This window comes from Cyprinus carpio, chromosome B5, assembly GCF_018340385.1.
Source record: "Cyprinus carpio isolate SPL01 chromosome B5, ASM1834038v1, whole genome shotgun sequence".
NCBI classification, from domain to species: domain Eukaryota; kingdom Metazoa; phylum Chordata; class Actinopteri; order Cypriniformes; family Cyprinidae; genus Cyprinus; species Cyprinus carpio.
This window is the reverse complement of record NC_056601.1, coordinates 12,581,130-12,598,864: the sequence shown is the minus strand read 5'-3', so window position 1 is coordinate 12,598,864 and position 17,735 is coordinate 12,581,130. Positions and strand designations below refer to the sequence as shown.

General features: G+C 37.9%; 1 protein-coding gene across 1 annotated transcript in view; it reads left to right on the top strand.

Annotated features, from left to right (window-relative positions):
• The first annotated feature begins 3,051 nt into the window (after positions 1 to 3,051).
• The window catches only part of LOC109058531 (neuronal tyrosine-phosphorylated phosphoinositide-3-kinase adapter 1), a 39,588-nt gene continuing 24,904 nt past the window's right edge, over positions 3,052 to 17,735 (top strand). Inside the window, exon 1 of the mRNA XM_042724404.1 lies at positions 3,052 to 4,228. The gene's annotated coding sequence lies outside the window, so the exon portion shown is untranslated. The remainder of the gene's footprint in view (positions 4,229 to 17,735) is intronic.

Genomic DNA, 17,735 nt, shown 5'->3' with positions numbered 1-17,735 from the left:
TATCTATGAAATTCTACTATGCAAATGTGTGCTTCACAAGATAGCTACCAAAGGTCATGGTGAAAAGGAAACAGGAAATAACTATTCACAAAGCATTTAAAATAACTATTATCAAAAAATAATCAATACTTCTGTAGTTGATGTTTCTCATTTTATTTGGAGAACTGGCAATCTGCATTGTTATGACATCGTTTTTCTTGTGGTTGCATAGTGATCAGTCACATATGGCTGCAGCTGATTGTCCATCCAAAAGTTGCCCATGAAGCAAAGATTTGCAGCACTTTTGAGCCGAGAAACTAGCATTGTCTTGAAATGTTCTCCAGGTATTTTAGACCTCATTTGGTTTTATCCTGTCACATTCATGTCACAATTATGAATCAGCATACAAAACTGCCAAATGTTCTTTATACTGTAATTATATGATCACAACATAATAATTTCTTTAATGTGTTCATTGTCTCTCTATACATAACTGCATGATTTGTAGCTCAGAACCTTAATTTGACAGCCACCTCTGCACTGATAGATCACTCTATAATTACATAAAAAATAGCATCTTCTGTAAAGCTGCTTTTAAATGTGTTTTTGAAAAGCGCTATACAAATAAAATTAAAATGTGAATCATGATAATACATTGGACTAAACAAGAAGCTGTTCAGCTAACATTTTATTATGTGTCATCTTGTTTTAGAAATGTAGAAGTTCTCTTTGAAGATCTCTTTGATTTGACTTAACCCCGGTTGATGTCCATCAGAGTTTGGCAAAGTATATTAAGCCCTGGATTAACAATATAGATTATAGGATATTGTAAGCCTTAATTTTAGGCTTTGTATTAAACTCATGTCTGGATAATGAATCGTTTAGTTTTGTGCATACCCGTTCAACTGATTGTGGAAAGAACTGGATCAAAATAATTTTGTTTTATCCAAAGCAACTTATAAATAGAAGCAATCAAAACCAACAAAGGAGCAATAAAATGCAAGTGCTATGACAAGTCTCAGTTAGCCCAACGCAGTACACGTAAGATTTTTATATATAAATTAGTGCTGTCAATTGATTAAAAAAATTATAATAAATGTCATATTTACCAGCACCCTTCAGCAGAAATATACAGAAATTTAAGTTATCAAACACTAAATTAAATATAGATGAATACTTAAAGCTATAAAAGTTAAAAAGTTAATTAATAGACATCACAGCAGCTGGTTATTAAGTTGTTTTGGCTGCTATTACTTTAAGATCTGCCACTGCTGAATGTGATGCGAATCTTGACATGCATCTTTTTACCTTTTCTGACCCACTTCAGGTCTGAAAGTCTCTTCTAATGAACTGACGAGCTGAATCGAGTGTGCTAGATGAGTGAGACAGTGCTGGGCTGCTCCAGGACAGTTTTGAAAACCATATCAGAGACATGTTCCTAAATGTAACTCATATTGTCATGGGTCTGGTATCCGTCTCTGTCTCCCTCTACTGGTTACTCACTAACTCTCTTCCACATGCACCTTCACTCCCCTCAGCTGTTTCTAGTTTGTTATCAGCATTTGTGTTAATTCTCACACACCTGTTCTCCTTTCCCTCTGATTGTGTTTGCTACTTCTAGCTTCCCATTTCCCTGCTTCATTGTCGGATTATTCTTAGAGTTATCTATGTAGATGCTTTCTCTCCGTTCTATGTACCTGTGTAGTCTAAGTCCTGTCTGGATCTGGTCTGTACAAATTATTACTCTGTGTTTGCTGATTATCGGGTTGCTTTGCACTCTGTCCAGTTTACCTGCTGATGTCTGCCAGCCTGAGCTTCCTACCTACCAGCCGTGTGTTGTACCTCCTCTGAGAGACTGAGGCTTGACGCCGCCAAACCTGTTCCCTCTGCTGTGTTTTTTGTTTTACATGAGGATATTTTTATTTGCCTTATCGTATTGACGGCTGTTGCTGGAATTTATCTCTGAAGAGGATTTCTGTTTTTTGGACTGTTGCTTTATCTTTATTAAAGACCTTTTCTTGCATTTCGCTCTTGGGTCCTTTCTCCCAATCCATAACACACACACATATATATATATATCTCATATTACATGCATGCACAGTTTAAAGGCAGCTTTAATCACCTTTTTGGTAACCTCATGACTTAATTGACCATAACATACATACACATATATATATATATATACACACACAGGTATGTGTGTGTGTACAAATAGAGTAGAAAAAGCTAGTGTTAAGCAGATAGAAAACTAAGTGATAGCGGGTCGGGTGTTTTTTTTTTTTTTTTAAAGAAAGAAAACAAATAGATCACATGGAATTACAATAGAGAGTGCTAGAGTTAGAGGGTCAAATAAAGATGGAAGAGATTCTTAAAAAATGGCTAAGGAGCTGCTCGGATTGAGTTTTGCAGGTCATTCCACCAGGAGGAAACAGTTAATGAAAAAGTCTGTGCAAGTGATTTTATGCCTCTTTCTTTATATAAGTTTACAAGTGTAGTGCATTAATTGTCTTGTATCTATATTATCATCCTTGTCCATCTTATCATATTAATGTATTCACACAGACAAAAGATATCACTAATTATTTCTTGACTATACAGTGTATACCTTTTTACGATTTACATATGAATCTGGACCTGTGATTTCCCAACCCAACATTTTTTTTATTCAATGAGCTGCAGGGCCTCGCCAGATCAGGACTGACCAAATTTCTGAGCTGTTTGAACTCAGTCATAGATTACGAGAAACAGATTAGCTAAATGCCTATGACACCAATTGTGTTCACAATAGATTTACTCATTACTCAGCTGATGCTGAGAGGAACACATTCTATTTTAAGTAGCCTATACCAAGTTCTTCTTTTGTGCAAAGACAAAGTGTGATTCATTACCGATCAATGGTTATATTCTAGCTTCTTGACTATTTATTTCTGTGATGCAATCTCATGCTGTATGCGCATGAGCTACTCCAATTAAATGTGTGATGACACAATGGCTCTCTGCCATCCTGAAGTGTGAGTACTGTTATTTTTATCCTTTGTTTTCCATGTCTTCAAGTCTCACTTCTCACATTTCTCCCTCATTTCTCCCCTCTTGCTCACATGACAACATTTTCTCACTCCAGACATAGATAGCACATGCAGGAGGTCATGTACATCTAATAATAAAGCGATGGTTTGTGGGGACTGAGTGAGAGCAAGAAGGGAAAATGCCTAGGCTTTGGGGTAAATGCGAATGTCATTAATAATAAGTGGTTCTTGATGTTGTTAGATGGTCTGTGAAAGGTTTAGGTGATTGGATGAGTGTTGTAATGTAGCCTACCTCTTCAGGTGAATTAGGCGATTGTCACGACTGACAGTAGGTGGTTATGCCTAGACGTTAAAATCATATAGGCTAAACAAGTGTGTAAGTGAAAAGAGAGATTAGCATGAGAAAAATAATGCAGTACCTCAATGTTGTTGGTGGGGCATAGGGTTCGTTGGCGCGCTTGCTGACAGACTGCTTACGTCTGCAGAGCGAACGCGGACAAAAATTGTAAATACGTGCGTCGAATCAGCTGTCAGAAAGGTGGAGGCAAGGGCAGGCATGAGAATGTAAACGCAACAACGGCATAACAACAGTCGGTGGAATTTATATTTAGTATGGCGAGGGCAGAAAATGTCTCCCTTCACAAAAACAGCAGCACGATACAACGTCATTTCAGGAGAGCGTGGCGCGCATCAGAACGGGATCAGTAGCTCGGCATCTGCTTCTCCGGTGACCGGCAAGCTCTAAAGCAAGAGTATTAATATTAATATCAGCGCGAAGTGCGCCGCCACCGCCGACTTGTCTGTTTATCTACGGGCTCTGCATTCATTACCGTGAAGTCGTCTCCCGGTTAGCGTGCAGGCACTAACAGACTGCATTTGTGAATGGTTCCATGGGCCTGCTTTGAACGGATGTTTTTTTTCCCTTCCCTAACGACGCAGTGAACTGCACCATGGATAGCGAAGCACTTTCTCGTCGTGCTCCGCGCGGAGGGTGAATGGGGATGAGAATGTTGTTTACAAAAAGCAGCCAGCCGTCAGCGAACTGATGCTCGGTCTCCTCGCATAGAATTTTACATCTAATCTTTTATGACACGGTTGGAAATTACTGTCACCTCCGTCTTTCCTCTATGAAGAGGGCAATGTCATCGTCAGCAGACCGGCGTGGATTTGTTGTTGTCTGATTTTACTACTTGTCCTCTGCTACTCGACTTCACACCGTTTATGTAAGTCAAGCTATTCTGCACCATTTGTTTTCAGTACACTAAAGGCGGATGTATTTAAATCATACAAATTGTGACGAAATTCGACCTCAATTGGTATTGACTTGTGTGTGGAAATATAATTACAAACATCTGGGAAAGGATAGCAATACGATCTCCCACAGAGGAATTGACCAAGCGCTATTGCCGTGTTTGAGTCAATATGAATCTTTTTTCATTGACAACCCAATGCATGTGTTGTATATTTTAAGACCAGGTTTGCCCTGAAAACAGTTGTCATGTAAACCAGCCGTTTTTTTATATAGTTTATATATATATATATATATATATATATATATATATATATATATATATATATATATATATACACTGTTTATAGTTTTTAAAATGAAAAATATGGCTCGAATGATCGCGCTTTCGATCTTTTCTCCACAAAACCCGACCGAGTTCCTAAAGAAAGTAAAATAGTAAATGTGTAAAGGCAGCGGGTTTGTGATCACTTGAGCGTATATAAGTGACGCGTCGCAAGGAGCGTCTTCAGGTGCAAGAGTTTTAGAGTTCGCTACGTAGGAAACGAGCCTTTATAGATAGACTAATTTGTGAGACATGCACTATTAAGTAGGCTATGTGAAGGATGTAGACTTTATCTTGAATATATTTAACATTTTCGCTATTAGACATTCATAGACTTTGGTAATCAGTGGTGTAACCTGGTCTGTTGTAACCGAGAGTGTCTCCAGAAATATTCGTCTCACGTAACGTCTGCATGAACCGCGCGTGAATGTGGCATCAGAATGCCAATGGCACGTGCGACAAGCTACAACTGCAGCCAATTTTATTAGAGTCGTGATGTGATAGTAGATGGGAGGCGTGGCTGCGTGCGCGTGGATGTCTGTGGCGTGAACCTGGACGTCTCCGGACCGGTCTTGTGTATTCCCGGGAATGATTAATAGGCTAATAGCACCAAGTTAGATTGTCCACTGGAGACATTATTCGAGGATTAAAAGCAAGAGAGGCGGGTTGAGCACGGGGAAAGCCAGTTAGGCTAGGAGGTGTAGACTGGAGTACACTGCAGACATGAGGAGACCAGCCCCACCTTGTCTGGGGGCTGTGGAAACCTTCACACAAGGCATTTTAGCAAAGATCTAAAAAAAAATAATGGTCGAGTTTTTTGAACAGTTAGTCAGGAGGTATTAGTTAATGAGTCATTTTTGCATTATGAGACATTTTTCTTGGATTTACCTCACAGCATTACAGAAAATGCATGCCGCATATGACAAGATCTTCAGTCAGTCCTTCAACTGATCGATCAATCAAGCAGTTGTAGCATGGTGTATTTCCCTTTTGGGAGTGATACATTTAAATAAGTCCTGGGTGTGTTCTCAGTTTGGAGTTGGTGTGTGTGTGTGTGTGTGTGTGTTTATGAGTATTTTTGACCATGTAAGTAAGCAAGTGTGAATGTGTTTTTATTTTGCATGTGGATTTGGTTGTGAGAATGTGTTTGCAACTGGAAACCTGGAAACAGCCATGTATATATAAAAATATATATGTACATATATGTGTAGACATGTATATCAATTTTATACAGTGTATATATACAGTGAGAGTGAGATAGACAGACACACACACACACACACACACACATGTAAGCGATAGAGATGGACATCCTCACATACTGTATTAAACTGATTGTTGGATTATCAACTTGGCCTATATAAATACAATATTCAATTAATGTATCGACATAATTTATGAAGATTTCATTGCATTCATTTGCTGAATCATACTTGCGCACATGCATTTAAATTTGCTTAGGCTAATACATTTCAATATGTGTTATACATTTAGCTGAATTAACTTTTGTCACAATATAAATTATAAATATAAAGTATTATAACTGTTTTGTTTTAAAATAAAAATATTATGTTTGTTTGAACAACATTTGTCCTGTAAAATGAGACCCCCTGCAGTACCACCACAGACCCAGTGTTAAAGATTTCTTTACTAAAAGGAAAGGAAAGGAGGTGACTTGTGGCCCATACTCGGAATTTGTGCTCTGCATTTCCCCCATCCAAGTGCACACACACCCTGTGAACACACACCCGGAGCAGTGGGCAGCCAATGCTGCTGCGCCCGGGGAGCAGTTGAGGATTTAGTGCCTTGCTCAAGGGTCTCACCTTAGTCGTGGTATTGAGGGTGGAGAGAGCGCTGCACATTCACTCACCCCACCTACTCGAACCCGTGACCTTTGGTTTACAAGCCCAACTCTCTAACCACTAGGCCACAACTGCCCCCTATAAAATCTATAGCAACTTCACTCAAATACATGCAGCACAATAAGAGTGACTTCTAGTGGCTGGTAAGAGAATGCCTGTCTCTCTGTTTCCATCTCTAACTGACTACCTGTCTCTAAGCTCCTATGAGTTTGTTTTTGAAATTTGATAAAACAGCATATGACAACAGCTTGTGAGAAAGAAAGGGAGAGCGCAATGAGCAAAGAGCGGAAAGGGTGAATTAGAATGAGCGTAATAAGATAATGAGCAGATAGTTTTAAAGACTGTGTAATTGGAAAATAAGAGAATAGAAGTGCAATTGTGAACAAGGTAGAGAGAACATCATATGATCTTAAGAGACATAAGGATTTAACAGGAGAGAAACCGAGGATAAATATAGTGTGTTGGACAGAAGGAGAGACTGTATGTTTGCATGGCTCTGATTATACTTAAATAGATGTTCCCTTGTTAAGCTAATTTTTGGGGGGTTGGGCTTTAGTTCTGTCTGGATGATCCAGGCTCAGGCTTTACACTGTAGATTTCCTGAAAGGACCGAATTTAATTTTTATGGTATGTTTGCATCTGAGCAGCAGTATGATGTCTGCTTTAGGCTTAAATCAAATGAGATGTGGGAAGGGTGGGTGAAAAAGTACTGATGAATAAAGATGAATGTTTGCTAATGTGATGCAAGGCAGAATTATTAAGGGAAAGCTAGGTTAGATACACTAGAATGAACCCTTCAGGCACCGAGGCTTACTGTATGCTTGGCAGAGTAGCGATCCATGTATTTCACACTAATGTTCTGTTAGTGAAGTGCTTTAGCATGCTAATGTAAAGCATAACTTGGTTAGTAAAGCATAGCACTTTAATGTAGCACTGTAAAGTAGCGCTCTGCAGGCAGCATGGTGTAGTTTTAAGCACCCTTAATCTGACGCCAACTATATGTGGATTTTTCTATGTACACATACTTATCTGTCTTTGGAGCTATCATTGTAGATACAGAGAGATCACTGGAGCACTGAACATGTTTTGCTTAGCACTACAGGAAGAGAATAATAAAGAGCAGAAGCGGGAGAACATGGAGGAGAAGAGGCCAGTATCACTGGGGACTTTCACTGGCAACATCAATGTTTCAGATTCAATAGAGCATAGCTTGTATACAGACTGAGGGAACAAGAGGGAGGACATTAAATTTTCATGGTTTAAGTTAGATTTGTGGACCTGGTTTCTACTGAACTTAAAAGCAACAGAAGATTGACCAGATATGTTCACAACACCATAACACAAGTTGTGTTTTCTAGGTCCAAAATAGCTTCTGCTACGTAAAAAGTCAAATATTTCATTCTGTCTTCCACTTGGTTGCACAGTATGTCATATCTATTAGAGAAACACTTTCAGGTCAGAGAGTCTTAATGCTTTTAGCATGGAAGACAGGTAGAGGGGCTTTGGAATGGTTGTGTATGTGTGTTTATATGAGCTAAATATTTGGGGGATTTGCTTTTCTGGAGGAGTGTCGTTTGGCTGGATCTGGCATCTGTCATCAGCAGGCACTGTGCTGCTGTAAACCCGGGGGAGTCCTTCACAAATGGGGCAGAGCAGGTTACCACATACTTTGCTTTATTTATGGTAGTGATTTCCATCCAGAGGTGCATGTTCCCTGAGGGGGTGCCTAAAAATTATGGTTTTGCTTTAGTGAACATATAGAACAGTGAAAAAAAATTAGTACTTATTTAAAAAAAAAAAAACCAGTTATATAAAATTTTAATTAATCTATAATATATTATATAGTTATATTGTTAATATAATGAAACATTTATATAATGTGCAAGATTTATATTAAAGATGTGTTTGGAATAACTTCAGATATTTGTTACGTGTGTGTTTGTTAATATTAATTAAATTAATAAGTATTCTAATTAATCCATTTTAAATATGTGTGTGTGTAAAATTGTATATTCATCTGTGTGTATGCATATATTACAATTGACGCACTTTAAAAACCTATATATATTTTTTTTTTAAATTGTGCAAATACATATACACCTCTTTAAAAATATATTGTTACTATATTTAATTAAATATAAATTTATAATAAAATTTGCAATATATAATAGAAATAAATATAACTTAACATTTGTATATAGATCAATATATGCATTTTAGAGCACTTTAGTAATATTATTAATAATGCTAAATGATCCAGTGGAGTGTAATATGGGTTAATAGAAATTATGGCATACTTGTGGGTTTCTGATGAGGCTGTGGGTGTGCATTGTTGGTTGTTGTTTTGCGTAAAGCAAGTATGTGTAGGTGAGCAGCCTCTAGGTCTCAAACAGTGAAAATATTTTGCTTCTGTCATTACAGCTCCCACCTCCTTGTCCTCATCTTACCTCTGTATACACATACACATACACACACACACACACACACACACACACACACACACACACACACACACACACACACACACACACAGACACAAATGAGCGGTCTTTTGTTCACTTGTGTACTCAGCACATGAAACAGATGTACAATACACACATACTTACACCTTATACAAAGCAATACTCAAAACAAAGTCTTCCCTTGGGATGAACATGTGAAGGGGTCCATTACTCCACCGTCTGCCCCAGCTTAGCATGTGTAAGTGTTGCTGTGTGTTTCTGTTTACGTATGTGTTTGTACATGTAGACATCTACCTGTAGTATCATGATGCTACTTCCCAAATCACGTTTATTAATCCATATAATTTTTTTCTGAATGTCTTTAGAAGCGTTTCCATTGTTGCACATGCAAACACACAGATGCTACAACATAAGAGCGTGTTTCCTTTTCCATTGTCTTGCTTTCGCAATTCTGGATGCATGTGAGTATGAGTGCTTCACGTGTTTGCATATGTTGGCATGCGTGTGCGTTTGCATATGCAGTGGCTTGTGTGTGTATGTAGCATGTCACCTTGATTACTGCAGATTCCAGTGAGCATCATGAAGCCAAGGGCAAACTAGGAGAAAAAGAGAGAGAACAAGGGAAGGAGTAAAGCTAAGGAGGGGGAGAGGAGGTCAGTGAGTGCTTCCATGAATAAAGTGAGAGAGAGTGAAAATTGGATGCGGAAAACAGGAGAAGAACAGAGTGAAACAGCAGTGGAAGGGAGGAGTGATTTAGAATAGGGATGAGGAGATATATTTTGTCAGCTTGCAGAATAAGGCAAATACTGGTAATCCCTGGTGATGCTGCACAAAACACACTTGGACACATGTTCAGATGAGTGCTGCATGTGAGGAAGCAGTTGCTCCTCCACAGTTCCTCGCTAATTGGCAGTCTGCTGCAGTGCTCAGTGTGTGATTGCTTGTGTGTATGGGTGTTTTCCAGGCGGTGCAATCAGACACAGCTATCCTCTCTATGGAGCGTTATGGAGCTGGACAAACAGACTGCAGGTTGAGTGCAGCGGGATTTTGCTTTAGCTGCCCAGAGATGTAGTATATTCCTTATATTCAATGTGTGAGAGAGCAAATTGTATACAGAGACAGAGAGAAAGCAGGTTATTTTTAGTCCAGACTTTATTAAATATTCATCATTTGTTGAGAGTGTTGTTGATCTGTGGTAAAGGTTTGTGTATTTGTGTGTGGGTCAAGTCTTGCTCAAATTGTAGGGATCAAATGTCCCCCCAAAGATAGAAAAAACTGAAATCACTTTCGTTGTGGCGAGCCACCAACATTTCTCGCAAGAAAAAACTGCTTCAGAAATACATGTCTCATGGCAAAATGGCAGAAATCTAAAAATGATGTTTAGGTTTAGCAGTTGAAAATCTGGAAAATCCCCATCGTGATGGAAAAACAAATGTGTGCATGTGTTATATGTGAAATAATATGTGAAACTAAAAATGTGTATAGTGTCAGTGTGAATGCTGGAGACAGAAAAGATCTCACCTGTCTAAAAGCTGCGATTTCAGGTGATATAGGTGTTGCTGTAACTGACAGACTAGAGCAGGGTTTCCCAAACGGTGGGTTTGTGAAACCTTGGGGGTTTGTGAGGGAACTGTAGGGGGTTCATGAGTTGATGAAAAGCTAGCAGGCAGGCTACTTTATTTATACAGCACATTTCATATACAATGGTAATCAAAAGTGCTTTACATAAAAGGATTTAATTTAGTCATAAAATAAACAGGTATATAAAAATGAAAACAACAGTAAAAGAAAGTAATTTAAAGAATGATTAAAAATTGATTTAAAATGTATTAAAACAGGTAATATGTGCATTTAGGAATGCAACATGCACTAGGTTTACTTTATTTACAGTCTCACAATGTCCAACTTTTCTTTGGACAAAAGTGTGAAAAGATAAAGAAATGATTTATGCAGGTTAGTGTGTTAAAATGAGTACAAATGGCATATTCTACACATGCACAGAAGGCCACAGCACCAAAACAGTGACTAAAAAAAGTATATTTGCATCCCACAGTAAACTGCACACTAAGTCATGCCTACTGCTGCAAGTTATGCCTCCCACAAAAAAAAAAAAAGCCATTTGGCAGTTATAGACTAAGACATTTATTTTTCACCTGTATTATATGTTTTATGCATGAAATGTTTGTAAGGCTGAATTTACTGCATGTTGTTTTCATATCGTACAAACTACATCATGACAATTCTTTCAGTCTTTATTTAAAAAACATTTGCCAAGAAAGTTTGAGATAGAATTGTTTGCAAACACATGATTATAAAAACAATAAGGGAGTAATGGCTGTTTTGCTGTTTGCTGTAATAATAGTTAATTTCTTGACAACTTCTGTAATCCCATTTTAGTACTTATAGTAGTAGTAGGCATAACTTGCGGCATGGTTTGTTGTTGGATTACCCACAATAGTGGATTTTGAGAATTTTTTTACATTTACATTGAAGCATTAAAACTGGTTTTAAAATTTGGTTATCATTAGGCGGGTTTCCATCCAAAGTTGTGAATTCAACTTGTGCACATCATTAACATTTGCGAACGAGCACCGTTTCCATCCAACGAGTCAAAGAGAACAAAATCATCACTTCCTGATAAACTATAAATCACTAAGAAAAGTAGGAGAAGCCACTGAATATAATGATTTTCATGTATAATAAATTACTTGCACCTCAGAGCAAGCAGACGAAACAAAATAAATGCGGTCACTGCTTTCGGAGGTGGATACCTGATGTTTGGGAATGCAGTCATGTAAGACAGTTCTAGGAGGCAATTACACATAAATACTTTGATGACAGACTTTGCTCAGGCATTTCAGCATGACCATAACAACATTTCAGATGCTGTGGAATGAGATCAGTCCACTTGTTAGTCAGGTTTTGCCGTCCCATAACACAAAGTCACATGACTTTTCTGATGCTCACGGAGGATTTTATTCGGCAAATGCGTTTCCATCTACTATTCGCATTAACCCTTTTTCGCACAATTTAAAAACCACCGTAAGTGAGCTTGAAAACTTTTTTGCGAATTAAGGGATTTTTATTCAAAATTTGGCGTTTCCATCACTTGTGTCTGATGCAATACTTCAGAATGTGCATTAAAGCAGGGTGATTAAAACATAGCTACTGACTTTCATTGTAATAGACAAAAAACACAGGACCATTTCTCAAAATATCTTCTTTTGTGTTTAGTTGTAAAAAGAAAGTCAAACAGATTTGGACATGACGGCGAGTCAATGACAGAATCATTTTTGGGTAAACTATCCCCTTTAAGTTTATATTGTGTTGTTCCACACATTGCAGTATTGAAAACTGTGTGTCTCGATTATAGTACCTGAATTTGCACAGAACACACATTGCTAATATATGCACACAGGTGCTGCGGTGCATATGCACCAGCTGATTTCCCTGTGGGTGGCACTCCCAGCATGCATGTGTCCCGGCTTGCTTCAATCATTTATCCTGCTTTTGACTCCATCCCATGACAGCTCCAACTGATTGAGTTGCTGAGTGTGTTTTAAAGCCAAACTGAAGGCCTAACAGATTGAGTGAGTTTGCCAAAGTAAAGCAAAGCGAGCATGCACACACACACACACACACACACACACACACACAGACTGGAATTCTACAGTGTGAGCATTGAGCTAGAAGATGAGAGATGGAGACAGACAGAGAGAGAGGGATGTGGACGACAGTAGACAGTGTTGCTAGGAGACCGCACACAGTGACTGGTGTGAGAGACATGGTTTCACATCCCTCCCCCATCCCTACAACACACTTCCTTTTCTCTCCATCTGTTTTTTCATGCCCGCTCCTGCGTTCATTGTCTCCATATTCTCTTCCATCCATCTTTCTGCACTTGTCCTCCTGTCTGTCTGCTCATGTCTGTCTCTGTCGCTCGCTCTCGCTCTCTTTCACATGCTTTCGTCTTTCTAAGCACCTCCTGCCAGACTCTTTAACCTTCCCCAACCTCTCAAATGTGGTCTCCTCCCTCCTTCCTCTTTTTCTCCACCTTTCTATCTCTACTGTTTCTCTGTGTTTGTATCTAATTCACCTTTGTCTGTCTCTCTCATTCACACTGGCATTCGGCACGAGAGAGCTCTGAGGTTCTGAAGTGACAGGAGAGCAGCCGCCAAAAAGCGACAGCTGGCCGGTCACCATGACAACAGCCAGGTGCAGTGTAATGGGACAGGACAATAAGTGAGGAACGGGTTATGTGACTTCACACACAGATTTTGGGAAGTGCTTGAAATTTTGACCAAATTTACACATGCAAAGATTCAGTTGTCTGTTTTTTTCTGTGTCAAGTGGGTGTGATTATTTATGCAGTGGATGAATTGTTGTGTGTGTGTGTGTGATGTGTGCAAATCCCATCTGTCCCTGAGCTTTAATGATCTGTGTGAACTGACCTTATGACCAACACATCTATATAAACAAGCGTGTATGTCTCAAGTGGTTGTTGCACCTGTAATGGAACGCCTGAAGGAATGTTGTATTCTTAAGCAGGTGTGTGAAAAACATTTATATACATAAATGAGGCATGTGTGTATGTGTCTCAAAGAATCCATGTGTAGTCACTACTGATATAATACAGTCCAAAAATATACAAGAACATTAAAAATCAGGGATGCAAATTTTTATTATTTGAAAGAAGATAAGAATCATTATAACCTTAAATGATTAAGAAATGTTTCAACTTCTGCAGTATTTCTAGGTCACTAATCAAATAAGTAATTTGATCACACGACAGATGGTCAGATGGTCTTTCCTCCACTGAAGCACAATCTCAAATCATGCCGGAGATTTAAAGTAGTGTGGGGCTCTATGAAATTTCCGAAATCAAAAATCTGATTTTTCCATTTAAATTTTTCTGGATTCTGGGGGGGGGTTTGTATTATTTTATTTTTATTTTTATTTTTTCAGACTCTGTTTTAATGGTTAAATTAAATTTTTGTTATTCAAAAAACTAATTTGTCTAAAACTAAAATGTCTAATTAATTGAAATCATGAAACATACACAATTTACAGCAATTTATTACAGATTTAACAAAAATAATATTTTTAAGGCCTTATGAAATGTTTTATTTTTTCCCCCTCATATTGTTTTTTTTTTTTTTTTTTATATATATATATATATATATTTTTTTTTTAACCAAATACTGTGTTTTGGTTGGTTTCATGAAATTATATTAATCTAAAGCATCCTTAATTAATTGATTTTATTAAAAATATATAATCATATATAATCATTATTTTTTTTTTTCTTTCAGAAATGTGTTGTGTATTTAATCTGCTAAATAAATTCTGGTAAATATTTGCCCTAAAAAAATAATGTTTTAATAATTATTATTACTAGTAGTAATACTATTATTACATTAAATAATATATTTGTCATAGTTTCTTCAAGTTAACTGAACTTTTATTTTGACGGGTTGCTATGGAGACCTTTAAGTCTCTTATTGTATATGATAAGACCATATTTCTCAGAAGAAACTGTAAAATCCTTTAGAGCACCTCTTGAGATTAGGTTCATGGGTTCATGTACTCATAATGAGGCGGCAAAGGCTGAAAACTCCCTGAGCATGCGTGCTTCAGTATGTGTGTAGTAAATGAAACCACACATCTACGCCATTCATTCACACAGAGACGTGCATAACATGCAGGATCCTTATTTAAATAGTCCTTTTGCACTTAAAGGGTTAGTTCACCCAAATATTAAAATTATGTCATTAATGACTCACCCTCATGTCGTTCCAAACCCGTGAGACCTCCGTTCATCTTCGGAACACACTGTATAAGATATTTTAGATTTAGTCCGAGAGCTTTCAGTCCCTCCATTGAGAATGTATGTACGGTATACTGTCCACGTCCAGAAAGGTAATAAAAACATCTTCAAAGTAGTCCATGTGACATCAGAGGGTCCATTAGAATTTTTTGAAGCATCGAAAATACATTTTGGTCCAAAAATATCAAAAACTACTACTTTATTCAGCATTGACTTCTCTCCCGGGTCTGTTATGAGCGCGTTCACAGCACATCCGGTTCACGAACGAATCACTCGATGTAACCAGATCTTCTTGAACCAGTTCACCAAATCGAACTGAATCGTTTGAAACGGTTCGCGTCAACAATAAGCATTAATCCACAAATGACTTAAGCTGTTAACTTTTTTAACATGGCTGACACTCCCTCTGAGTTCAAATAAACCAATATCCCGGAGTAATTCATTTACTCAAACAGTACACTGACTGAACCGAGCCAGATAACGAACGAAACATTGACTCGTTCTCGAGTCAAGAACCGGTTGCATCGGTTTTCGGATCACCGGTAGTGATGGGAAGTTCTGTTCTTCTCCGCGAACCGGTTCTTTCGGACAGTTTGATTCAATAAACCGGTTGCCGAAAACGGTTTCACCAGTTCTTTTGCGCTCGACGTAATGACTTCATTGGCGATGATTGCCCTTGATTCAAGCCTTCGGTTTACCCGCGCTCATAACATTACCACAGAATCAGTTCAGAATCAATCACCAAAAGAACCAGTTCGGTTCAGACGCACTGTGCGTCATTCTGAATCACTCATGCGCAGTATCATCAGCTCCTCGGTTCTCGAATCGGACGCGTCCGACAGAAACGGTTCTTGGCTCGAGAACGAGTCAATGTTTCGTTCGTTATCTGGCTCGGTTCAGTCAGTGTACTGTTTGAGTTAATGAATTACTCCAGGATATTGGTTTATTTGAACTCAGAGGGAGTGTCAGCCATGTTAAAAAAGTTAACAGCTTAAGTCATTTGTGGATTAATGCTTATTGTTGATGCGAACCGTTTCAAACGATTCAGTTCGATTTGGTTAACTGGTTCAAGAAGATCCGGTTACATCGAGTGATTCGTTCGCGAACCGGATGTGCTGTGAACGCGCTCATAACAGACCCGGGAGAGAAGTCAATGGTGAATAAAGTCGTATTTTTTTATATTTTTGGACCAAAATGTATTTTCGATGCTTCAAAAAATTCTAACGGACCCTCTGATGTCACATGGACTACTTTGAAGATGTTTTTTATTACCTTTCTGGACGTGGACAGTATACCGTACATACATTCTCAATGGAGGGACAGAAAGCTCTCGGACTAAATCTAAAATATCTTATACTGTGTTCCGAAGATGAACGGAGGTCTCACGGGTTTGGAACGACATGAGGGTGAGTCATTAATGACATAATTTTGATTTTTGGGTGAACTATCCCTTTAATATTAACAGACACTACACTAGACACTTTCTGTACTGACCTAATTTTGATTTATCCATCCAAAAATTCTGTGACATTCCACATTATAGTGTAAATTCCAATTTCATGACTGGATTCCATGATTCTGTCTGCATTTTCCGCATCACGAAAATGATAGGGCCCTAACTAGTAGTGTATGCAGATGGGATTGGCATCAATAACATGTCTTACTATTTATGCTGTTGTAATGAAATATGCTTGAGGAAATATGTAAATGTGTCTTCAATAATGCTAAAAGCAGTATGTTTATGCTGAATTATGCTTTTGTGATCAGTATGTAGGATCAGTTACAGTATTAGACTCTGTCACTTTCTGCATGGTTTGAAATTGTATCTGGGATGCTTTGTTTGTAATAGTCTCTGTTTTTAGTAAAGTAACCGTATCTGTGTTTTCTCAGGTTCTGTGTTCTGTATAGTGTCTTATTCCGTGTTGCGGAGATTATTGATCTTTGCTTAGTGTGGCATCAGTCCTGGTGTTGGGTTTGTGAGGAAAAACTTGGATGGGAGTATGTTCATGTAATCCCACCAGGTAAAACAATATCAACACTTCCACAACTCTCTTGATTATCTGTCTGTCTTACCATAGTTATAGCCTAGGGGAGTCTTCATTGATTCCCATTTTCAAGTATCTCTATTAGATGCTAAAATAAACCTGTCTTTTCTCCCTCCACAGCTCTCATGTGTGCTACACGAACATGCACACTGATCAATACATGATATGATTATTTATGACAGTTCCTGTGTTGGGTAGGCCTTTGGCAGAAATTTCCGGTTCAAGAGTTCACACTCAGATGTAAGAGAGCTGTAATGTAGAATCTGAAAAGGGCACATCAAAGACATGACTGTCACATTTTCATTATCTTGAGTTTGTTTATCTGTTTGCATTTAGATTGATTTTGTTAGCAGATGCTACATAAAGGGACACACAATAAAGCACAGAAATCATGTTAACAACAAGTACTGGGACAGAACATTTCTTCAGGTTGGTTGAGATTGAGATTGAGCTTGCAAAAAAAAAAGAAAAATAATAAAAAGATAGATCCTAAGCTATAACGCATAAACAGTATTAACTAACAGTATGCATTGTATTTGTTACAATAACACTGGTTAATAAAAATACTACTGTTCATTGTAAGTTTTTGTTAGCTCAGGTCCATTCAAAAATATAAACAGATACAATTTTAGATTTTAATAATGTATTCCTAATGTTGAGATTAACATAAACCAAGACTGATACATTTTAGAAATATTTTTCATTGTTATTTAATGTTAAGTATTGTTAACAAATGGAAACGTAGATATATTGAGATTCTGGGGTTGCAGATACATATGGACCTTGGGATGAGGAGAATTTAGTCATCAGCATAGCTGAATAACCTATGTTATTCAAGTGCTTAGCATCTAGAGTGAACAGAATAACCCTCTCCAACAAACGTGTTTGTTCCCATTATTCACAGAGAACATTATGTTCAGGTAGAACAAAATATTACAGCCTGGAGATCAGAAGTGTGTG